At 36.4% G+C, this 26,560-nt stretch overlaps 1 long non-coding RNA gene across 4 annotated transcripts in view; it reads right to left on the reverse strand.

Annotated features, from left to right (window-relative positions):
- Nucleotides 1–26,560, reverse strand: part of LOC308190503 — a 224,675-nt gene that overhangs the window by 147,097 nt on the left and 51,018 nt on the right. For 3 of the 4 annotated variants that reach the window (XR_013947277.1, XR_013947279.1, XR_013947280.1), the window contains exon 1: nt 13,087–13,712. The exons of the other annotated variant lie outside the window; for it this stretch is intronic. This is a non-coding gene — a long non-coding RNA (uncharacterized lncRNA). Of the gene's footprint in view, nt 1–13,086; nt 13,713–26,560 lie in introns of those variants that run through there. 4 annotated transcript variants of the gene reach the window in all.

A 26,560-nucleotide genomic window follows, 5' to 3' on the forward strand; every position in this document is an offset into this window, starting at 1 on the left:
CACAAGAGACTGAGCAGTACAGAAACTTCCACTGCTGAATAAAAGTTAGTATTTATGATGCATTAGAAGCTGAAAAAATATAGAAGAAACAGGCACTAACTCCTCCTATGTTTAAACTATCTAAAACGTCCCATTAGATCCATAAGAATTTGTCATTACTTGAAGCAAACCTTTTATCATATGGTAGGAAAAAAGTCCTCTGATCAGAAAAAGTCCCTTCTTTTATCCCGTGTTTTAGTGCTGAGAAATGACATGTCCTTTTGCTGATTATGCAGGTGACAGGAAACATAGCACCATATGAAAAAGGTCAAATATACCCCTTGACTTGGGAGTGAGGGAACCTCATTCCCAGCACGCAACCTTTTTTAACGCCATCTTCACTTCCTTTGTTGCTTTTTACAAGGAATCAAATTCTGGAATTTCCTGACAGTGTTTTCACATTATTTCTATGTGCATTTTAGTCGTTATCTGTTCAACTGTATTGAGAACTTCTGGCCCTGTATGGTTGCAAAATTAACCACTCGACACATCACTGATGCATTGCTATGGTCGCTAATGCTAGGCAGCTCAGTGCTGCAGACTGAGGGGGTAGAGAGCAGGATTCCTTGGAGTGACATGTTTAAAAGGCTTTGTCTAAATGATTCTTCCAGAAAGCTCAGCCTTCTGTTTGAATAAACATATTCTTTCCCAGAGGGACTGGGTGTCAGCCAGATCTTATCCACACCATGATCAAAAGTTGTTCTCTACTGACAAGCCAAGAATCGTCTAGCCAACATTATATATATATATATGTATTAGAATATGAATTTTCAACAAAAAGTCTCCTTGTCAACAAAGGAAGGGCATTTTGTCATGAACTCCCAGAATAATAGTCTCATTCATCAGGAAGTATTGAACAGTTCAGCAATATACTCAGTACAGCCATGTTGTTTTTCTTGTATCTCATTTTCATATCTCAGATGAGCTCAGCTTCCTCTGATTCACAAAGCAGGGAGATCTACAAGGAGGCAATGGCTTTTTATATTCCCTTTCTCCCTTAGCTAATCCACTTATTTCAAGGGGATGCTTATAAAACTGCTCATACAATCTATCCAATATTTTTGTTAGCTTTAGTTTCACAGCTGAAACAGTAGAGGCTAATAATGTTTTCTAGGTATTCTTGATGTCCATTCAAGCAATGTATGAAAGACTGTGAACCTTCCCATCCCAACATATGTTTATGAATCTGCTGTAAAATTAGTGATGTTATTAAGTTACCTGGCTCAAATTTAAAAGTAAAGTAAATAATCAAGCTCATTACCTTTGAAACTAATGATAGCCCATTTTACCTCCATTTTCCTTCACTAATAATTTCATTGGAATAAAAGTTAGTTGCTAAGTGTAATGTCAACATCAGTTCTAGAAACATTGCTGTTTGAATTATAAGAGTGTTCTATTAAGTTAAAAGAAGGGAACTGATCAAAACTGAAATATGAAGCAATTAGATTACTTTAACATGATATATCTAATAAAATAATTTTATTTAAAGTTCAAAGATAATTTTTAAAAGCAGAAAGCAATTATTCATTACACACTGAAAGATAAAGGCTTACAGACTAATGTGTATTCGTAGCTTTTGCAAGATATATTCTCACTTCTTGCTACTTGATGAATGGGAAAAGGGAATGTATCAGTTATTTGCATTGTTGAAACTATTGAACTATGTTTTCTGATTGAAAATTTTTTACAAGAAGTATACAATTTCTAGAGGAATACTTATTGAAAGGCCCAAATTTTTTGCACGGTGTTTAGCTGTAAGCAATAATGCATATTAATTTCTATAATAAGTCAATTGTTGCTTTATGCATTTCAGTACAGAGCTGCAGCTGAGAAAAACTATTGAGTCCACTATGCAAAGATCCAAATAGATACAATCAGTAACTAAAACAAAATGATGCATGCTGGGGTCAATGCAATCTCATAGTTTGCAGTTAATAAGTTCACTCATTTCATGCTATAACTGAAAGAGAACAGAATACGCCAGCTGATATACCTCACTTGCATTAATGTGCTTGTTGTTTTTTCAACTTAACATTCCAAATATCTGGAGCTACTCTTTGCAGAAAGAACTGTAGAATTTTTAATAATTATTAACTATAAATTATGGTGGTTTATGTTCTTTTTAAAAAATTAAATCAGAAATGTTAATTTTCCAAAAACAGTAACATTAGCTTTTGCAAAACATTATTCACTCCATTTTGGATTTTCAGTAGTATATGACAACTCAAGACACTTCATATCAGACTTTCAGATGAGAATACATATCTATAAATGACATGAGAGTTGTTCAAAATTGTCCCTCCTACTGCAAATAGGATTTGCAAATACTGCAAACATATTTCCACACATTTCTCTCAACCTATGCTGGGTTTATACTAATAGTATGAACCCTAAGGATTTTGCCATTTAAATGACTATATATACTTACATATGTATAAATATAAATTAGACATTTCACAAACATATCGCAAAATTTCTATTCCCCACTGAAAGCCATGCAAGAACTTGTTACTGTCACAGATGGAACCTGGAAATATCCTGTTATCTTCTCTTTTATCTTCTCTTTTCTTTATTGATTGATTGGACAAGGAATTTGGACAGCTTCTTACACTTTTCATAATCAGTTCTTTTTTACTTTAATGCACATAATGCTATTATTATTAGCTATTATTAGCTTTAATGCTAATGCTATATGCTATTATTAGTTTTAATGCTAACACACAACCAGAAGAACCAAATATTCACTTTCATTAAGCCTTTTAGGTCAGATTTTATAGCAAATGCAAAACAGCTTTCTGAAGTTGTTTTTGTCTACACCAACTGAGAATTTGGTCTGAAATGTTTAGTGAAAGCACTGTTTACAACTTGGTTCAGAATCTTACGCACTCTTGCCAGCTCTCCATTTGAAAAAAAAAAAACAAAAACAAACAAAAAAAACCACCACCTTTTGCTAGTGGGTTTACTGAGATGTGGAAAACCTGAACGTAAGGTAAATAGGGAAAATGGGTTATGAATACAAACAAGAATAGCCAAGCCATTCTCATTTTTCTCCAACAGCATAAACCAGTTAACAGGAGTTGTTAACAAATAATAGGCACTTTGGTGGGTCTTTACAAGATCTCTAAACCTGGGATTACATATGCATACATAAGAAAACAAGATGCAGAGCATGATATTCAGGGTCAAACAGTTGTGTTTACTTTCTCTGTTATACCTAAATTGAAAACATTATCATATTTGGGCTTATTAAAAAATGTTTAGAAGCCTCCTATTTTCAAACAAAAGTGCACAGATATTCAACTCAGTTATATAGGTATCATTGAATCTGAATTTGTTATACTGATGTCAACATATATTTCATAAAAATCACTTTGAATTAATATTTAAATGTTTATGTACCCCCATTACACTGAAAAAAAATATATATTAAAACAGTATTCTACTTTATATGACAGCACTATATATAACAATAATACAACTAACATGCAAGTATCAAAGAACCTTTTTGTAAGGCTTTCCTCACCACAGTTATTTATGCTTGCAACAAGTTATGAGACCACATTGTTAAAAGTATCATACGGTCCCTGTTTAATTCCTAGAGAAACCTGTCAGAGGTAAAAGATGTGCTACAAAAGGGATAAAAAATAAAGAACATGTCTATTATCAATTTAATGATAGGACAGACGTTCTCTTCAAAGTTTTTCCTGTTACGAAGCCTCACCAGTGAATAAAAGTATCTAATGTATTATTCAGATAAAGGCCTCTGAACCTTAGACAGAAGGAAATCCATACTGCCTTACATTGCTTTATTAAGTCTATATTAAGGGCTCCATTACTTTAAAGAAACTGTTTAAGTAACATTAAGGCTATGACCCAAACTGACAAAAGTAAGGAAATACAGATAACTGAATTTCCATCTTTAAAATATGCTGCTGTGGGGAAGAAAAAGGAACAATGGAGTATGAGACTTTGCTTCTCATCTTGGGCTGAGAGAAATATTTGGGAAAAGAAAAAAAAAAAAAAGAAGAAGAAGAAGAAGAAGAAAACCTGCCTGACTCTTTGCTTGGCACTCAACTGAATACAAATAAAAACTGCTTAAAATCTGGCTATCTTCCCATCACCTCACACCATGGGTCACTTGTAGATCTAGGAGCAAGTTTTCAAGTTGTTACAGGAATGCCAGACAATTCCTTACTGCTCTGCAACAGCAACAGTTAGAATAAAGGACCCAATTACTGCTGTCAGGGCCATATGTAAAAGAGTGCTCAAGGGTTTTCACATGTTCCCTGCCCATGTATGTACTGTGAAATCTCCAGAGAGTAAAAGATCTCTCTCTGTCTTCTTTCTCCTTTTACACTGGGGGAATGTGGGACGGAGGATATAAAGGGAGAATCAGATCATGGACAACAAGAGCAATAGTTTGCAAAGTGGCCATCACTATACAGGAACAGAGAACACTATCAGCCAGCTATTTCTCACCTGTAGCTCTTAGCCCAGAGTTAAAATTATTTTGTCTTTTTACCAGGTCACTATTATATTGTATGAATTCAACTGAAATTCCGACAAGTAATAAGTAAACTAGAAATATCTGCCTAAATCTTGCTTTTCAAGGGTGGTATTAAATTTAACTGAAATTGTATAACCCAATTGTACAATTATACAATTGTATAACTTGTATATATTGTGTAATTGTTTCATCTCACTTGAATGCCTGAAACTCTCACTTGAATGCCTGAAATCTCTGTCCCTGCCCGTGACGGGGAGTGGTGGAATTAGTTGATCTTTAAGGTCCCTTCCAACCCAAACCATTCTATGATTCTATGATCCTCTCTCGGCTGTTGAAGACACTGATATAGACCTAAATCAGTATTTTAGCACGTATTTAAAAATTTTGATAACAGACAGAGTATTTAAATGCTTGTGGCTAGGAATGTCTTTAAATCTGTCAGTAGTCAAACATGGTTTAGTCATGAACTTCAGCTTTATTCTTGTGGCCTCATTTTCGCATTGGCATAGCATTCTGCCTTCAATTTGTTTAGCTTTCATATCAAGATTCCCCATCGTGTGGACAAGAAAAGCAGAAAAGCTAAATAGTATTACCATAGCAAATAAATCTGCTTCAGACTATAGGGTCATACACACAAAGTTGCTGCCCTTCCTATAACCAAAGTACTTGTGTTGCAACGTTTTGTGTTTCCAAATTTACAAGACACATTCTTTTATTTTCTTGTTTTACATTCTGTAACCTCAGCATACAAATGGCACAACATTATTGATAACAAATCTGGGGAACAATGTCACAAACTGCAAACAGAGAAGTTCTTCTTGTTCAAATTCCTAGCCCTGCTAGTGGGTCTCAGCAAAGCTGAATCAAAAAACAAGTATCGTTATGCACCACTGTTTAGCAGTGGGAGTTATTAATAGATGAACCAAATCTGGAAATACACTGATAACTTCTCCATCTCCTCAGAACAAGACAGAATGACTTTCTGAAAACAGTTTGGCCATCTAAGTTTAAACTGCAGACAGGGCCAAATGGGTGAAAGTGAGAAAAGTGCAGTATTTACATATGATCAGATTCAGTTATCTATGTTTTTTTGGCCTTACATACAATGTAATTATGATAAAAGTGTATGATCTTCAAACTAGAGGAGCATGGATTTGTGTAATTCCCACAAAAAAAAAAAAAATAGAATACTTTTTCTGACAAGACATACATTTAAAGGGACAAATGGCTAAGTGGATAATAGGATATATTTAAAAGGTTGAAAATGAGCAAACAAGCTCAAACAAATTAAAAATTAACTTCCTACACTGAGGCATGCATCTGTCTTTCAGTTCTCATCATTTCCATTCTGATGGAGATAACACACAGGACACTGTGTGTCCAGACTGTAGTGTTTGTTCATATATACAACCCAAGCCTTACACAAGAAAAAAAAAATCCCAGAGAGTTTTCTTGTACAGACTGTCTCCATAGATCCATTACAATGAGTGGAAATAGTCTTTCTTACCTCACCCTTGGCCAATATCCTTTGAGTCCCACATCTGCAAATCCTTTGGCAGCAAGATTCTGTTGAGCTTCCTGCATGCCTCATCACTCACCAGCATTGTGGCTACTGGTCCTGTCCCTTTCTGGGCTCAAAGATACAGTTTTCTGAGGAGTATCTGCATTCATTACTGTCTTTCACAAAGACTATGCTCCTAACAAGCTAGTGAAACACATTCTGCATCACGGTACACATCTCTTAACCACCCAAGGAAGAACAATTCTGAAAACAGAACACTCTGCAATATTTCACCAATCTTTATCATTGCCACTGTAGTTTAACTTTTCAAAGTGGGCAGAAATCACCTAGAAGGTAATAAGTTTATAGCTCTTTGTTTGATACGTCGTGTTGTGTACCCTGTCACAATAATTTCTTTTGTAAAATGGAAATAATAGCTCTCTACATATCTAAGTTTTTTGTTAGTAAATGAGTGATTAGTAAATGATTTTTTTCTGAAATTATGTAGAACTACAGCAATTCTAAGTATTCTTCTCCCTATTCATTGCTTGCACCTGAAAATATAGGGATGGATCTACTCTTTTCCTTCTTTTTGAAGGAATCTTGCCCCTTTATCATATCAATGAATTCTTAAAGGAAAACGTTCTTGCTTATTCTATCTGTATAGCACATTTTATACAACAGAAGAAAAAATGTAATCTTAATGCCGAGACTTCTGTGCAAAACATGGGCTGCTTGCTTGACCTGGCAACAGAACTTCTGGTCCTAGGCCTGTTGGTTGAACACCTGTAAAGACTTTATCCTTCAAGGTGCTGATAACCTGAGGCAAAATCAGGCCTATGTTAACATTTAAGCATAAGGGCAGTCCTTATGTAGGTTGTACAATATATGCTCACATATATACATACAAACATACTCTCATAGATCTCTACATATGAATACACACACAAATAAATGGCTGACAGCTGGATACAAATGCAAAAATATGTCTCAGGCTGGGACACTTTGAATTATTTCTATCATGAACAATGTAAACCATCTGTTTGAAATGTCACAAAGAGAATTTTCTCACCAGATGAATTATTGTATGCTAAAAATCAACTAACACTGGTCTTCTTTTTGGAAAAATAAATGTTAAAAAGACCGGGTTTCAAATGGAAGTGCTGACAGTCCTTTAACTATCGCAGCTTGAATAGTATCACCACTGTATATTAACAACTGTAGTCATAAGATCTCAACATTTTTCCCCTCCCTGTCTTTCCCTGGAGCTGCTCAAAAAGCTAAGCCCCTTTTCACATTCTTAATGACCAAAAGTTTAAAAAAAAAAAAGGAAAAAAAAAAAAAGAAAAAAAAAGACTTAAAAGTTCAGCTGGATTTTCTTCTGCTTTCCTAATGAGCTTAACATCTCATAAGACGCCTTTGGTAAAGGAGAAAATCTTTTCAAAAAGACCCATTTTCCTGCTGACAGTACAATCTTTCTGAAGTAACATCAGAAGACCATAAGGGTGACATCCAAGACACCTGAGCTGGTGATACAAGATCTGTAACCAATAGATTTCTATCCCCTCTTTACTCCACATTTTCTTGCAACATAGTTCTTTAGAATAGGGTCAAAAGAAAAATTTCTGTTTAGTTGTTTAATAGAAATAAATAACTTTTTCATCAGATCTCTGCTAGAGTTTGCCCAAAGTCAAAGTAGGCAGTAATTTAATTTGTCATAAAAGACATGAAGTAGCTAGCTCTTAAAAAAACAGGAGATCACAAAGTTATGTAGTTTCATGTCACCTTGAGTATTCATGAACAATGGCACCTGACCTATTTAATGATTTTTTGTGCTGTTGGATAACAGAGAATAGTCTCACAATAAACCTGAATCCGCACTGCTGCAGAAAGTAAGAAGCAGCAACTGCTATAACATCAGTGAGAAGAAATGCTGTCTTCAATGCGATGACTGCCTATTACAAATGTGCATAGGCTTTTATTATGCAAAACAGTTACTTACATAACTGTCATTGCTCATGTCAGGTGTCTGATGGAAAACAGCGAGGCTATCTCTGTGTTTGGATTATTTATATGTCAGAGAAGTCACAAAGCTGGGCCTTACTATGTACTATGTATATGTATATGGAAAAATATATAGGAAAAAAAAAAAGCCACTTGTGTTATGATTTGGTGGCACTACCATACAGGAAGAAGTGGCATTCTTTGGTGACATAAGTGTAACACAATGCTGTTACAGGAAGACGTTGAGTTATTGGATCAGAATCATCAAATTCTGCAATTTATTTTTGTGACAGAAATCTGTAATAAGTGTGTAGACTTTAAGCAAGTTAATCATAGGTTACAACAGAACAAATAAGACAAGAAACTCAGAGATGCTCAGTTTTGAATGCTGGTGAAAGAACACATCTCATTTTCTATCTTTTTAAAACTTCTACCATTTTTTCAATGGTTGGTGTAATTCTGTAAATTCTGCAGCCATGGAGCATCTATAGTGAAATAAGCCACTAACAATCATTTCAGTGTACCTGAGGGCCTATTTAAGACCAATGCTTTTTCAGAAACAGAGCAGAGAACCAGACCAAGCTGCATGAAAAAGGCAGTTTTCCTAACACTCACATTGCCCACATGTACAGCTCTTCCTTCTTGGCACAATCCAACACGTAGTGAAGTTGGGATACCACTTCACCAGAATAGGGGCGAGTCCGCCAGGTTGGTGTTCCAGAATAAGGACTTTCCAAAGGCCTTAAACTTGATCTGGCAGCTTATTGTCTCCAGAGATGTGAATTAAATCTTCCCCCAGGTCAGTTTAATCCCTTGTGAGAAGAAGCCTTCAGTTATGATAAACTCTGCTAAATTATTTATGGTATCTCTTTGATATAATGAAGCTTTATTCAACAGCAAGACCTTTGTCTCAGGCTCACCCATGGAAGGGAATGGGGCAGCTGATCATGAAACTACAGTAAGTGTAGGCTTCTGGAACAGAAGCATTAAACAGGCTGGTTCCATTTTTCTCTTAGAGAAAAGAGAATCCTCTGTTGATTTCAGAGGAGTTAACATGAGAAAGAATCTAGCTCATAAAACTTAATTCTGCCCTGTTTTACACTGAGTATGGTGGTGTCAGAGAGGCAACCATGTTTATGTATGTATGAGTATGCCAGGGCAGCATTTCAGTTCCTGAGGTAGATTGCAGAGACTCCTATAGTTCTGTTATTCTCATGTCACCTTTTACTGTCTTGTTTTCAACTGGTTCCTGAAAGCTGTAGAAAAGAATTTGTCAAAAAGAAAAAAAAATTAAAAACAAAATAGCACAAGACTGGTGCTTTGGGATATCCAGTCTTAGAACCTGACCCAATAAAAAATATATATGTGCATTCAACTTCCACACCATTAAAGCCAGACATTTTCTTTATAACAAAAGTTGGCCCTCAGTTGTAGTCAATACCATACAGAGGCACTTAGAGGGTAACAAAATCTCACAGGAAATTCTTTATATAAAGAGATTCAGAAATGAAAATACCATGCAGGTCACAGTCATTGGCACATAATGGTACAGTTAAGCCATTCATTTCTAATTAGGCCTGTGATCAGAAAATAGGCAATTTTGCTTTCTGCTTCTTGGTGTGTTCAACAATTTTGTCAGCCAAAAACTGTTAGCTGCTGAATTTTTAATGATCCTTTATTGGATAATAAGGTTTTATTTTCATTTCTCTCAAACTTCTGGAGCCTCCGTTAGCAATTATATTGGGGAAAAGGTTTCCACAGTAGGTGGGCCCCACAGTCTGTCTAAACCATGGATTAACATTATGGAAAAAAAATAAAAACCACAGGGAAAAAAACAAAGAACACTTAAGAAAGGCAAGTTTGGGGTTTGGGTGTGTACAGAATTAAGTTACTTCATTACATAAATTAAGCAAACCAAATGAATACATTCAGTATGGTGAAACTTATATGAATCTGCTACTCTTTCGGTCGGCAAGACACAGCCACCTAGTTGAAGTGGTCTTTAATTAATGGTAATATAAAACCATGCTTATTACTTCAGGAATAATATGAGGTTTTGACAGTAGAGCTGGTCAAATCCCTGGCAGGTGCATGCCTGGCTTAAAAGCTCCCTCTGTCCTACAGTGATGTTTTACTGACCTGTTCCAAGAACGCAGTCCTTTTGGTTTACAGCAGGAATTTACATGTCCACATTTAATTCAAGTCTGCTTCTCTCATCACCTCAGGAGTATTTTCTCTTCAAATCAAACCATTCTTTTCCTGTTCCTTTTCATTTCTGAGGCAAAGAGTTTCTTATCTGCTCAACAAGCTACATTTCTTCATTTCTTACATTCTTTGTTTTAGGGGACAGCTTTGGGGCTTGTGGATAACCACTGCTTTGCTTTCTGGTGTCACATACCAGCCAGCATCTCTGGGATCTTTGAGATGGCAGATCAAGAAAGAGTGTCTGTTTTGGGCATCTGCCTGAGTGCTGAAAGTTGAATATAAATGAGTGCCTGAACGGTTCTCAGGTTGGAGAGACAAAATGAGTTACTGCAGAAGGAAAGAGGACAAAAAGAAGAGAATGCGAAGGAAAAAAAAAAAAGTTTGAATGCACTGAAAATAGGGAGATAGTGCAAGCCATAGAATAAAGGAGATTTTAAAAAGCAAAAAAAGCAGGGTTTGAATCGGAATTGTATTGCCAAGCTTCCAAATCTGTGCACACATAGGAATGCAGACATAATATACGTGGGGTTCATAGAACCACCTATTTCCTGAGAAGCTCCCTGGCACTTTCTATTAAACACTCAGCCTCATATTGCTTTTAACTTTGTCAAACTTTAATGATTTCCTATATGGGTATGAAAAGGAATGATATATTGAAGAAAATCCAGCCACACCAGACCAGCTATTTGCATACATAAGGTAAAAGAACAATTTGTTTCACCACCATAAAAAATAATTTGGTAACCTTTCCTTTCTTGCAAAGACTCTGAAGCGGAGACTTAAAGTTCAGCATTATTGTTGACCATTTTGACAAGGATATGATTGCTGTTGCAACACCTGGACAAACATAGCCATGTCTCTGAAAAGTCTTTTTTTTTTTTACCTACATTAATTTCTCCATTTCATCAGCCAAAATGTCTATAGATTTCAATCCCACAAAGCATCCTCGGACAGTGATACTTCCTAGAGATAAACTGTCTGCATATCCACTAACCCCACAGAGCTCTTCTCCAACTTGATACTGGACTGCATTTTGCAAAGATAAATTAATTTTTATGCATCTTGCTAGTACTATCACAGTCACAACAATATGAAAGAAAAGACGCATATGAGGAAAACTTCTGCCAATGGGGTGAGGTGTGAATAAAGTATATTGAGTAAGGTATTGGATCACTGTCTGAATAAGTAGAAGGAAAACCAACATTAAAAATTGCAAGAAAGAAGAATGGAATTATAGCCAGTTTTAAATCATCATTTCATAAGTTAGTTTGTTTTGTTTTGTTTTGTTTGTCCTTACTAATCAGCTGTAAAATATTGCTTGGTACATCTAATACGTTTATACAAGAAAGTAAATGTAAATGTATATACAGAGTCAGTGCACATACAGGGGTACATGAGGGCACACACAGACATACCAATTAAAAGAATGATTGAGGGTGGTGCAATATAAGGATGCAGGATAAATTGCGCCTTCCTCATTTGTAATTGTGGTTCATCCTAACCATATGTTAAAGAACTATATAAGCCGTTCAATTCAGTATGTGCTGAATAGGTCACATTCAGTTTGCAACATACTCTGTGTTTATGTGTTAACTTCACAGTCTGTCCAAAAGCATTTCCTTGGTTAGTGGAGCCCACCAAACTGACTCCAAAGCGATGGATGAAAAGAAGTTGTCCTGTCACGACACGGCCAATACAGCATATTCACTCAGCTGCAGGATACGTTCAGAGGAACTCTCAAAGGCTTTAAGCTACAAGAAGTGATGATAAGTGTCTGTGGCTTGCTACAAAATACACGTGTTGTGGGTTTTGGTACTCATATTTGAATAATCTATTCGATATTACAGCCAACAGAAAGTCTTCCTAAGGAATCAAGTAGCACAGGGCTTGGCTGCTGAAGAGGTGTATTTAACCTTCTATGCAGTCAGGAAATTGAGATTGCCCTGGATCTCCTGCCCAGTGGCCTAAGGTTTTTTCACTTTTTGATTGTACTGGTCCACATTCTTTCAAGTCTCAGGCTTCTTCAGTTTCTGCTTCACCTGCTTTACCAGGGTAAACTTTTCTATCTGTGCTTTGCACTCCACGTGCGACTTTAATAGGCTGCTAAGCTTGAAGCTCCAGATGGAAAGAGCTCAGTGAAATCAATGGGAAATATCTGTGTGCACCAAAGGCCAGATTTTGATCCATTGTGTTCGAGCAGAATGATCCTCATTAACCTAACAGATAAAGGCAGCAATGAGCGGCGCTTCTGTAATATCCATGAAATCACTATTTCATGATACCAGTGAAAGCCCAGGGAGGAGGTTTCTCGGTTGCAATAATTAATAATTTACAAAAAGCTTTAACTAAGCAAGACATTGCCCACCTGGAAATAGGAATGAAAGGATATTAATGAAGCTGCAATGCAGATGGTCATGTTGAAGGTGATGAAGAATTTATTAGGGAGACAGCCATCAGAGGCTGTGTAGTATATGAAGCATAAAACTGCTATAACTAATGACAGCAAGTAGTTTAGGCAAGTAATGGACAGCACAGCTACAAAAGGGAACATGGAGATACATTATTTAGTAATAAAGTTCTCATAAAAATGTGAAATATGAAGTAGAAAGATTAATATGATTGCACAAGCCATCTTAAATATCCATATCCAACTTCTCCCCTTTAAAAGAAATAGAGTGAATTTATGCCCACACAGCAACACGTAAGTCACAGCACTTATTTACATAGTTTATGCAAACTATTACAGATCTATGGGCTTAATTTATTGAAATAATGTTTGAAAGTGGTTTAATTTATTGCATTAACAATAGAGCAGATGCTATATTTCTACCTGCCAAGTGATCCAAGAAGTGTAGGTCAGGTTATCAATCATCATATCATACTCCAGAAGATCCAGGGACCTGCAGGTTAGCGGCTGCTCTGCTTTAATAATTTCAGTCTTCCCTGAGATTGAGTAATAATCTTTTCTTTACTTCTCCACTGTCGGAATTAATCTTTGAACAAAACCTCGGTGAAAGAGCTGGCTGCAGAAGACAACACAAATAATAAACATTGCTTGAGACGCTGTGTCTCTAGCATTTTGTATGCAACTGGAGCCAGAAAACATTTTTTATTAAACCATCTCTTATACGGCTTTCTTTTAGTAGAACCGAAGAAGTATTTTAGATTTTGCTAACATTGGCATGCGGAGGAGGTGAGTAGGGGGAAATTGCTGAGGATTCTGGGCTATTTTTAAAAGCTGTTTAAGCCTGATTTTCTCTCACCCATCTGAATTCATAATACATTAGGAAATGTGTCTTTAATGCATACATTGATCAAGCCACATAATTAGAGGAAGCCATTCTTTTTTTTTCCATTTCTTTTTAAAATGTATGAATGCTTATCCCAGACTAAAACCACTCTACTTGAATGTGATTTTTTGGTCCAAAATAAAGTAGTGTTCTAGTGCAGATACTCTGTAACATAAGAAGGATTCCAAATTGCTGCACTTCAGTCCAAGGTATGAGTTTATCCTTCTCCCTGGATTAAAAGGAATAAATGATTCCAAAATATTCTTCACATTATCAAAAGGAGGGATTTTTGTGCATTTGCCCAAATTTATGCATAATACTTGTCTTAAGTGAAATTACACTAATGTGAGGTTGGTACTGAATAAAACTCGAAAATATTTTCTTAACTTTGACCTGATCATCATCTAGAAGGCCAGTTATTTTCTCAGCCACTCCTTTACTTGATAAGGTTTTAATTATGTTATTTTCATGTCATAGAATTTTCTTATAAAGGGCTACTTTTGGAAATGGCATCAAGCACTGTGAAACACTGTTTGCATCTCTGGTTTCCTGAGACACTTTTGGGAAGAAGCAGATATTGCATTGACATATTTTTGCTAGAGAATGGTAAAAATATGGGATGTGATAAGATGCTCTGTCAGAGTTTCTCAGTCCTCCATTTCAATATGGAGAGTTAAAAATGGAGCTGTCTGCCAAGATTGAGGGTAAACCTTGTCTTCAGAGCACTCAATCACTGATACTAAACCAGCAATTAAGCAGTGAATACAGTATCTATATATGCATATAGATATCTAGATAAATAAATTTAGCTTCTCTGAGAATGTTGTTTTCCTGAAGGGTAAAGGTAGGAAGCTAATAATTGTAGCTTGCATTCAGAATCTTAAGCTTTGCCTAAAAATACAGATGATAGACTTTTGTAATGGTGGTTACAGAATGTATATATCTTAGTCTAAAGACTACCCCATGTGTGTTTGTTTTATAAAGAAAGGGAAAAGCTACACTGAAAGTCATTTGCATAACTCAGAGACATACTGAATGAAATGTAAAGGGCTATTTTGAAATGTCAGCAGTAGTATTACACCCACCAATTCTGGGTCATTTACTATTGAGAGACTTATAAAATCTTCCAATGGCTATTAGTATGAACAAATCTATAGCTTTTGTTGCTTTGGGGCACTTGTTTACAAGTCATAAAGCCTGCTATGAGGAATATTCCATTTTCTTTTTAAACTATTTATTTTCTTTCCTTCTTCCTCACTCTCTCATTCTCTTTCTTTCTTTTGGAGGGGTAAAAAGCTTAAAAAATTAACCAACAGGGTGGATAATTTTCTTTTTCCATAGCACACTGAATTATTCTGCTACCTGGATGTAGTTTGTCATATTTAGTGAAGGGGTTTTTTCAATCATAAATGAATAAAATAGTTCATTTAACCGTTACTGGAATTTTGCTCTTTCCCCTTGTGAGTGGTTTTGCTGGCCTTGTAATACTGTTTTGGCCAGTTGAAATCTCATGAGTTATGAGTGTTATTTCCTTACAATTGCACATATTTTCCATATTTCACACAAACCAATTATTTATCACACACATATACATGTGTTTCAAATTATTTTTAAATTAGTTCCTTCCTATTTTATACAGTTTTTAAATTACTCTCAATGTTTTGAATCTTAAAATAAATGATCTATTCAGCACTTATTAATGTTTTTCAAGATTTCATGGAATAGCTGCTGGTTTGTTTACAAAGAACACACTTTCTCACCCGTGCATCTTATCTTCATGCACCAAGGGATACTTGGGACTGCCTTCTCCCTTTCTCTCCTATGAATCATGCAAAGCCTGACCAGTATGGTAGAAATTGGGAATGCTTGAGGTTCAAGATATTCCTATCTTCATCATCCATTTCTGTTCTGCCAGATGGCAAAGGCTGAGCAGTTCCAAATGCCAGTACTGCAAACAGTGGGCATAAAAGAAAAATAATATATGGGTGACACCCTAAAGAGATATTTGTATATATAATATTTTACCTATTTAATATATTTTATATGTGATGTTTTAAACTATATTAATATCATATATATCTAAATGTTATATATTATTTCAATATATATTTGTAACTATCCATCTAGCATTTGCTGAACTCTATATACACCCACAACTTTGCTGCTTTTTTCTAAACTCTGTCTAATTGGTCACCAATAATAATTTGTCGTCAGTATCCCAGAGTAGGGTGTATCAGGGCTGTAAACAGCAGGTTTATTACCTTTTTTGTTTTGTGATGTGCCACTTCCACGGATTCTGACTAGTATTGCATTGAACCTTAGTGCTGTCACTCTGCATTGCAAATTTGTGCCTATTTTTCTTTCCACAATCATTCATGAGCCCTTCTGCAGTGTTATTTCTTTCCAGGTTTCACTGTCTCTGTGAATATTTGACTTTTGAATTATATTTCCCCTAGACAGATAAATGTTTTTTTTCCACATTGAATTTCATTCACTTGTTGTCTGTCCATATTTTAACCCTTCTAGCTCCATTTACAATTTCTTTTTTTTTCTCAGTTGTGACTGCAACACTTTCCAGTTTAGTACCATTGATGAATTGCATGAATAGACCTATTACCCCACTTCAAAATCAATATGAAGGATGTTAAATGAAGTAGAACTTAAAACTAATTCCTGTCTTCCTTCACTAAGCTCCTCCCTTTTCAGTCTACAGCAATCTATGTTTTTTCTTGCTTTATGGTTCTGCAGTCACATTTCAAGCTGTGAATTAATTTGGAGAATAACATTTCATGAGACATTATGCTAAAGGTTTAACTAGAATTCAAGCTCCCACTGATTTTCTTTCAGCCATTATTTTGCACGTGCTCACAGCAAAATATTATCATTTTTCTCTCTCAAGGTGTCATCTTCAAACCTCAGTGCTGCTCTAGATCTTCACGTTCTTGAAGATCAGGTTACACCTTTATGCTCTTGTTTCCCATAAGGAAAGTACTGCTTCAGTTGCAGACCACTTTCCTTGCGAGTGAAGGCAGTTACTCTGTCCTTCTCCGTGAGGCAGCTTTTCAAAGTGGCAGATAATGCGAAGATGCGGAAAATTATTTCTCCTTTTTTCAGTTTAACTGTCTGCCACTCTCTCCTCTGCCTGCTCATACAACTTGAATGAAGTTGGCTTGAGGAATAAGAAGGGACCTGCTCTCTGGGATGGCTGAGTGACCAAACTCCCAGTGAGGTTTTTTTCTCTCGACATTTTTCCACTACATTTCTGCAATACAGAGAGAATCTTCAGGAAATAATTGCCAAAATCACTGCTCTTTTTCCCTTTTGAACTCTGCTTTCTTTACAGTGTTTTGGTAGTTACCCAGATTTCCATGCCACATCATCGATAATTGCCTGTGGCAGAGTAAATGAATCTCCTAATTGCCTTACTACCTGTTGGCTTGAACAATTTGTAAGTGTTCCACTCTTTCAAGTACTCTTTTGTCTGTTCTTTATCAATTTATGTTTGAAAACGTCATCGTTTGCTTGCTATATGAGCTTTAGTTTGTATGCTTCTTGCTTAACAAAGATCTTTCAAAGGACAACTATATTTCAATCATTTTTAACCATTACTAATGTCATCTTCTCTCCCTTTTTCTGAATGATATATTTTCTTTCAAGGATTTTTTCTTTCTCAGAATAATTTTAAAACCCTTTTCATTTCCTTAACTACTTTGGCATACAAGAAATGACACAGCTTAATTTTTATTGCCCAAATTTTCCTTCTACAAACTCTATTTTTATGATGTAATCTTCATAAATTTGGGTTTATTCATCTTTTTCCATTTTTGCATTCTGAAGAAAAAAAAAATGTTTCAGAACATTTGACAAATCTTTTGAAAAAAAAAAACCACCAGTATATCTATTTCTTCTTCTTTGCAATCATCCTTCATAAATATAAATTATGTTGGTCCTTAATTAAAGTATGCTTAAAATAGGCTGCTCTTAAGGATGGCATGGTATCCTAATGGACATCATATCTCAGCCTATAGTGCTGCAGGTTGTGGTTGAACAATTCTTCCTTTTTACTTCATTAAGTGGAAAACCACCACAGACAGGCCTGTTTATGTTTTAGTCATAAAAAATTCTTACTGAGAAAGAGAGAATTAGAAGGATGTAAAATGTAGATTAAAGATACGCAATTGTAATTCACTAATATTGCATCTATGCTGGCTTTACATTTTTGCTGTCCTTCTTGACTTTTAGTTATAAATTTAAAGGTATGTTATAATATTCCCTTTAAAAGAACCACTCTTCTAGATACCACTTAGTCCTATTAGTACTATAGATATATTCCATCATTTTTGTATTTCTTTTTGTGTTCCTTTTGATATTTTCTATATCCTCAGTGATATTTAAATATAATAATTCTCCTCTTAGTCAGTGTTTTCTATTTCCTAAATACTTCATCCTCTGTTTTATGCCAGTTACTTGCTAGACCATACATAAGGTTGTAGGGTTGAAAGCAATGGATGAATTATAGAAACTTAAGAATAGAGCAATTTCATGAAGAAGGTTCATCTCAGAATGGCTGGAGATAAGAAACAAGATAAAGGCAGTCTATGCTGCTTGTTATGTCTGTAAGGGACCCAAGACCAAGAAGGTGAATCGCATGTTAACAATAGGGAACTTACCTAGTCTTGCCCTTAACGTGGCAAACCACCTTAGCACTTAAGAGAAAGAAACAATCTTTTTAAAAAAAAAAAAAAAAGAAAGAAAGAAAGAAGAGGAAGAAGGATAAAATATGAGTAGAATAGCGAAGGTGTAATCTTGCTTTGCTTTTGGTATCAGATGTGGAATCTATGTGAGTTTCTAGGATGCTGAATTCTCTTTAATTATCACTGAAAGGTAGGCTAGCATTGAGAAGGTGGTGAAGGTTATCAGAGAAATACTGACAGTGCTTGGAGCAAAGGGATCTCAAAAAACTCCAAAGTTACCATGAAATTCTAAGAGCATTTTAGCTAAAATATCATCTAACAGGGAAACAAATAAACATACAAACAAACAAACAAACAAAAAATCTGACCTCTGGAAATACTCAGCACATAATTACAGCCATAATTACTGCCTAAACTGCGTAAGTGAGAGATAAGGCAAATGTTTAACATAAAGCCAACTTAAGAGTTGGAGCTGGTTTTAGAAACTGTATTGTCAAAAGGTCAGAAGATTTTAAGGAAAAAAAAAAAAGAAAACAGGAAGTTACATATCAGCCTTGAAAAAATAAAGCTCAAGGTAAATGGCATAAGCCTTTTCTTTGAATAGACAGTAGAGGTATTCACAGAATTGGTTCTTGTAAGGTCAGTCAATGTTGAAATATTGCACTTCCAGAAAATATGGGCAATCAATGTAAGGACACATGGAATTTTCTTTTAAAACATGAGATATATATAGTTGAAAAATCTAAATATTAAAAAATCCAGACATAATTTAAATAATTAAAAAGCAGTCTATCATAAGACATGCCATATTGGAAGGAAGGTGGCTGTCCATCAGAAGTGTATATAGATATAAAATATTTCAGGATGCATGCCATATATATGACTGTGATGTGTCCATCATAGTGCTCGCATGTTCTTAGCCAGCTTTACAAGGGATTTTAAAATGAGAAAGGATCATCAGTCATCTATTCTGATTTCCTGCATGACAAAGGAGTAGCATTTTCAAAGCGCATACATAATTTAGAAACATATAGACTGTGGGGTTCTCGTTAGATCCCCGACTCCTACTGATTCCACATTTGATAAATGACATTGAGTATCTTAAATCTCTAAGGTCCAGATCCTCAAAGGCACTTTGGAAGCTAATTCCCCCTACAATCAAAGAAAATCAAACGCCTAAATATCTTTGAGGACCTGGGCCTAACCCATTTTTGAAAAATTTGCCCTTTATGTCTCTCTTGATAAAGATAGGTGCTGTTAGATGAGGGGCCATTTTCATTTTCCTTCATAAGGAGGTGATAATGCAGGCACTTGTCTTTAAGCATTCATCCAGGAAGTGGATGACTTGGAATCAGCCCTCTCCTCTGTCTGAGGATATTCTAATTACATCTTCTGCCTCCCAAGAGGATGCCCTATGCAGTACTCTCTGCTAAGCCATATTCTACACTATTCAAGAGAGGGTGCATTATCCACTGTCTTTTGCACAGCTAGCATGCAAAAAGCAAATTCAAGATTCAGTGGGTCAGAAAGAGAAAACAAACAGAAATATGACACACATTTGGAGGACCCTGGTCCCTGCCTGAGTTAATTCCTCATCTATATTATTGATATATTATGGAAAATATAGCTGTGGATGTGGGAACAAGAGCTCTACCTGCTCCCACCTTCCAGGGAAGTGCCTTAGCCACTGGGCTGCTCTATGAAAGAGAACTAGTGCCAACACTAGCACCAGCACAGTCACAAGGACCTTCTCCTCTCCCTTTTTCACCTGTGCAAATCCTGCTCCTTTTCTGAAAGAGAGTTTGAACACACCTTCAGGAGAGGATGTCCATGAATTTCCAGTAGGAGGCCTGAGCAAGGCTCCTAAACCTTGAGGACGACTAAAAATGTACTCTTTCTTAGAGCATTCCTCACTGTCTGCTGTCAGCTATTGCTAACTTCAGGTGTGTCTTTGCTAAATGAGTTGACTTGTTGATTCCCATTCTCAGGAACATTACCAACAGCCTCCACAGGGTGCCTAAGGACCAGGCTCCATTGTACAAGGAGGTATGTGGGCACTGCTGGCATTGCATCTAGCTTTTAAGACACCAAAATCCATTGTCAGATCCAGTTGTAAGGCACTAAATAACAGCTGCCCTTTCCAAAAGTGACCAGAAATGTGGGGTTAAGAATTCTCGGAAAAATCCTGAAATGAAGTTAAGCTAAATGACTGTCATTGTTGGAGTGCAGGTGACAACTTTTCAAAGGTACAAGAGCATCGACACAGTTTAAAAATCTCTTCCTACAACTGTCCCAAAAGCTAAATACACCTTGTTTAGCAGGCAATGCGTTCCTGTCTGTGATCAAGAGAAATGAGAAAAAAACGAACAAGCTGCAAAATGTTCTGATTATTAAAACCCTAGATGGGAAGCTCCTTTGCCATTTTCCTTCTGCCAGAAGAGCAGTAACATAGTCTGTTTAGAAAGATCAACAGTAGGCTTTAGGCAAGATATGTAAGGGGGCCACAGTAGGCCTGACCCTACAGTTATCCTATGATTTATAGTCTTCTTACAGCAATGTACTGTATTTGACACTGGCTAAGGGGTTAATCAGTTCTGAGCACTGGCTTGGTAATAGGGTCCTGCCCTCAGGGTCTATTCAATCAATCAGAGTTGTCCAATGCTGTAATGCCTCAGTTCTGTGTGTAGGCAGATGAGCGTGTTGTCTTTCAGCATCCTGGAGGTATACAGGCTTTGAGAAGCTTAGTCGAAATTCCACCTAGATCAGGGCTGTCAAGCTCATTCCACGGAGAGCACTGAGAATAAGAAGTGAGGTGACCATGTTGAAACAGGGGTCACCATCTTCTCTGAGGGCAGCCTGAAGCCTTGGACCTGCTGAGAATAGGAAGCTACAGCCATTTTGAAGGAGGAAAATGCTTGGCCACATCCTCTCTGGAAGGAGTTATTCTTCAGGCCTTGTTGGATAAGAAGTTTCACATTTTGAAGAATACAAAAGGAAAATTACTATTAAGTAGAATACATTTCTTCTCAAAAACAGTCAAAAATCCAGAAGGCATAAGCTCAGGAGGAACACAGATCTGGGTTATTTTGGTAGAGAGTAGGGGGACTTGAGATGATATTCATATGCATAAAGGGAGATTAGGTCAGAAGCTGGAAGAAACTAGCTTGGGTGTTTCTGTTGTTCTGTTGTACTATATGGCAACCAGCTTAAAAAAAAAAAAATCATTTGCAATATATTGGTACAGTGCTTCTGTACAATTTTAACAGTTTCTAAAACAGATAAATTTCATTTAAAATAGGTGGAATTATCCCAGAAATTTGGGTTAAGATACATTCCAGAGATGTAAACTGCCTCTTTACCCACAAGAATTAGAAACCTAGAAAATCTACGTTTATCCTCAAGAAAACTTTCACTTACCTTCCAATGATAGAAAAAAGAAACTCAAGCAATTGAACTAATGAAGCCTAGTTTCCCCCCAAGTAGTGTGGTTTCTTTGTTAACCTCTTCCTCCTTTACATGCTGATAATCATGCCTGCCTCCCTCTGATATAGCCATTGGACAAGACAGCAATGCATCTTCATCTGCAGACTCACCCATCTGCTTATATGTCAAGCAGAACATGTAAGACCTCAGTTCTGTCTGCCTTACCTCTCTAAGGAGACATGGATTTTCACAGAACTTGTGGGGAATCTTGAATATAAGGGGAATTTCCAGCAATATCGGGTACTTGCAGTGCTAGAGGCCCCTCCATCAACTACCTCCTCCAGATGACCTCCCAGAATAGCTGGTACTCATAAACCGAGTACCCCCAAAACGCACACATGCTTATAAAACTGACTACACACAAAATGCAATGCATTGCAAGAGTGCATATGCCTTGTCCAAAACAGCCTGCCTACTGTGGAGAAGCAAGATGTTTCAGATGCAGTGGTGAAGGTAAGAGCTGCTATAAAGCATGGAGGGAAGGCACTTTACTAAAACCTTTTGTTAATAATCATTCCCAAAAATATCTGAAGAAAAATAATAGCTCTCTAAAGACAGCATTCTTTATTTACCCTAATTATAGTTCCGTATGAGATTACCCAGAAGCAGGTATCAGAGGAAAACTAAAGGAGCTTTCTGTGGTAATGGTACATATGTGTGAGGTCAAGAGTTTTTCAAAAAGCTTCTGAAATACTCTCTGAGCAGGGGAGGAGTGGAAATGTGATCCTTCTCTCTGGGTGGTAAATAGGAGGTGTAGGAAATTGTGTGTGTGCATATGGGGGAAGGGGAGGGGGGATAAATGTTTCTGTTTAGACCTCAGCACAGCTTTCAGCAGCCAGTATTTCAAAACATAAATGGGAACACATTTGACACAACTGAATATGCTCTTTTTTTTCCTTTTTTTTTTTCTTCAACGACAAAAGATCACATCATTTACTTTGGCCGAAATAGTACTGATGATAGAAAAGCTAGCATCTTCAGATTGAGTGTGGTATTTACCATTGGTTTCAATGGAGCCAGGTAGAAAAGCCATTCTTACTAAAATTTTAAGTTAACGAAATACACATGTGAGAATCATGTATGTTTCAGAGATGGATCAATGTCACTTTAAAAATTTAGACTTACACAAGTTGCATTTGCTTTTTTTCCTGAATAAACTCAAAACAATGCAATTATTATCTAGAAAGCCTCTGCATACGAATGACTGGACTGGATGCATTACTAATCTCTCGTGTTTTTTGTTTTTTTTTTTTTTTTTATTTGCATGGGTATAACTCTTTCTTGGTGTTTGTTTGTTTGTTTGTTTGTTTTTGTCCTACCCAAGTTGCTCTTTCTACAGCAAGTTGCTTGTGTTAATAACATTCATTGACACTTACAAGACACTTAGAGTTGTGGGTGTCCATGGATGGAGAAGTGATTGTTTTGCATGTGTTGCCTTGCAACTTGCAATGTGAAGAGGGTAAATAACTTGCAATGTGAAGAGGGTAAAAAAATTACCTATTTTTGTCCACTATTGGTCATTTCTGGTGAAACTGCCAAACAAAATTTTAAATAGTATTAGATATGTCGGTAGGACTGACATTTTTTTGTTTGTTTGTTGTTTTTTGTTTGGGGAAGACAAGAGGGAGAAGGGAATTTCTTCCTATACATATATATATTATTTTCTGTGAATGTTTTAACAATTTTAATGATTTTCTTCAGTTGCTGTTCACACTATTCACCACTGGAGGACAGGGGAGCTTAGTTAAATTTCCATAACCAGCACAGAATTACTGGACACAACAGAGTCACATTAGACAATTAAGCAATATTTTGCAACATTTCTATTGTTTTAATATCTTTAAGGTGGATAATGTGTTAAATGCAATATGTGACCCTTGAATTCTGAGGTCACTTCAATGGTTGGTTTCTATGAAGAGAGGTAAGAGAATAATAGCAATATACCAATGTAGTTGCTTCCGGTTTAAGCTCAAGATAACTCACTCACCACTGAGAGACTGCAATTGCTTTTTGTGAATAAAATGGTCAAGGCATTATTAGCATCAAAATATTTCGGTCATTCTGTATGAGAAGAAATGACTGGGGGGGGGGGGGGGGGGGGGACACTAAATGAAAAAAACATGATTTCTGGACAATGCCATGCAGTTTTATTTAATGCTCAGAAAAAAAATTTGCAATATACATGACCAAATAGATATGTAATGGAGGTAGCATTTTTAACTTAGGATGCAGCATCTCTTTGACATCTCTTTCTTTGACATTGGCATTGTAATCAGCCACCAATGCTGCCATTTCAGCAGACAGTACAAAATTACCAGTCAAGAGAGAACAAAAGGAGGCAGTTGATCTTTTTATAATGCTTTTAAATAATGTTACAATTCACAAAATGAATGCTCATGTGGTGCATCATGTAGTACAGCTCAGTACTGTGAAGCTTCCTTAACAAATAAAATATTTTTAAGCTAACTGCTCTTGTTAGTGGTGTGATGGATAAACTGGCCATGGTCTGACTGCAATGACAAGTTCTGGAGAAAAACAAAGCTTTCTCCTTTATGTAGATCAGTTTGTGTTTGTTTTGGTTTTCATACCTATCTTTTCTGTGTAAATACTTGAAATCTAAAGCTGCAATGACCCTTTGTGTGTTTTTTTTTTCTGTCACAAAACCTCCGTTTAAAAAAAAAACATCTTTAACAGCTTCTTCTTCAACACACATCTGGGTATGAGAATATTGTGCATATGAATCTATGGTTTAATGAAAAACATTTATTACCAAAAGAAACATGATTCTGTAATGAAAAAGGTATTCCAGTACTTAAAAATTTTGTATCCAAAGATAAAATTTCCATGATTTTTTTTTTTTGGGGGGGGGGGAGTTTTAAAAATAGAAACTAATAATGACCTAAGATCTTCAAAAGCAACCAATAATTTGGAATACTTGATATTTTGTTGATTAAAATTACAATAATAAAGAGGGAACTGAATTTTAGAAAGTACCAAGAGCTCTCCCTGCTGTACACGGTGTGTTTTAATTGCAGCATGATAAGGTAACAGACACTATGATCCATGCGGAAGCCATTCCAATAGTTAAGACAATGTAAATACGCTGCTGTTTTAGCTTTACGGTTAGTCATCACAGATGTCCTGAGTCATTGCAATAGTAGAAAATCTGTTAAGTGGAACTGGCCAAGAAATTCTGTCAAGTGCACTCTGGCCCGCAGTTAAAGTGAGAAGCAAAATTCAATAGGTCTGTGTGAGCTTGACCTTGCAAACACTCTTAAATCAAAATCAAGAGATCAGTTTAACCCTAAATGACACATATCAGTCAGACCTCTGAGCACTTCTCAAATACCTATAAGAACTTAAGCACTTCTTGCCCACATCGCAACACTTTGTTCTCCAGAAAAAGGCAGAAAACATAAAACCCACACACCATTCTGAACATCAAAAGGAGGGGAAAAGCCTTCCTGGCCACTGTTAGTAGCCCTGAAACATATGTTACAAAAACTGTATGAAATCCTCCTTCCATTCCTCTTGAAATAAAAACTAATTTAACACCCAAAGATTTCTGTAAGAGAAGGCGATGGTAGAGCAGTGGTTTGGGAGCAAGCCAGACTGCTCAGTCCTTGCAGGCTGGAGTCCAGATCCCCAAGCTGAGAGCATGCCGGGTCTCTCCTACGAGGCTGAGGGCTGCTCAATCAAGTTCCTCGCCAATGAAGTGTACAGCACCATTCACCTAACAGCATGCTAATATCTGAATTAATGGCAGCTGAAAGATCCTTCAGGCTCTGCTGGGGATGTTTAGCCCATCACCACTGATTACGATAGCACCTTGGACACTCAGTGCACAGACACTTATATGAAGGTACTTAAATGTAAGGGTTAATTTTGAGATTGCTTCCATCTCTAAATGGAAAGTTAGAAAGTAGTGTTTGTTTGTTTTTTCAAAGAAAATACACTGCTGACCCTAGACATATACTTTTAGAAATGCAAACAGAACTTGAAGTCACTCAGCTTGCAGTGTGTCCATTAAGATACTACAAATAATGAAGGACCAAGTGAAGATGCACGTTGCATAAGTGGCACCCACATGGACAACTACTCCCAAAAGCACAGCACAGAAACTCCTCTCTTTACTTACCAAAAAATTATGCCAGTCTCTAGCTACGATGCAGGTAAACCCAATCTTTTGTACCTCTTGCATCATTTGGTAGACTTGGCAGTGCTAAGGTAATGGTTGGACTTGATGATCTTAGAGTTTTTTTCCAATCTAAATGATTCTATGATTTGTCTCTCAGATATGCCATACATTAAACTCAAATGTTGTATAAAGCCCTATGTTCCAAATTAGGCCTTTTAAATATCTTTCCCACAGGCTGGGAAATGGTGACTACATTATAGTCTGACAAGGAGCATAAGCCAGTGGCTGTAAAGGCTTGCACAATCCTGCATCCTGATATAGACTACCATAGTATGTCTCTGTGTCTAGATTTTGCCAGCCATACTTGAGAACACCCTAAGTATTTGTCTTTTTTCTTGAATATACATTTCTCACAGGCTGGGACCCACCAATGAAGCTGAGGAACAAAGCATCCAACTAGGACACAGGCTGTCAGCCAAAAAAGGGGCAAAGCATATGTATAAATTCAAGTAAATGTTTCACTGGATCTTTTTACTGCTTTAAGTTTTGCTTAAGAGCTTTGTTGGACTGAGTCCTCACTAAACTTACAATATCAAGTAGAAAAACAAAGCTACTCACAGCTACTCGAGAAGCTGAACAACCACAAGTGGGAAAGGCCAAAACCTAAGCATCAGCAGTTAGGAAGCTATTATTACCTTT

This window comes from Anser brachyrhynchus (genome assembly GCF_964034855.1).
Source record: "Anser brachyrhynchus genome assembly, chromosome: 2".
Taxonomy (NCBI): Eukaryota; Metazoa; Chordata; class Aves; order Anseriformes; family Anatidae; genus Anser; species Anser brachyrhynchus.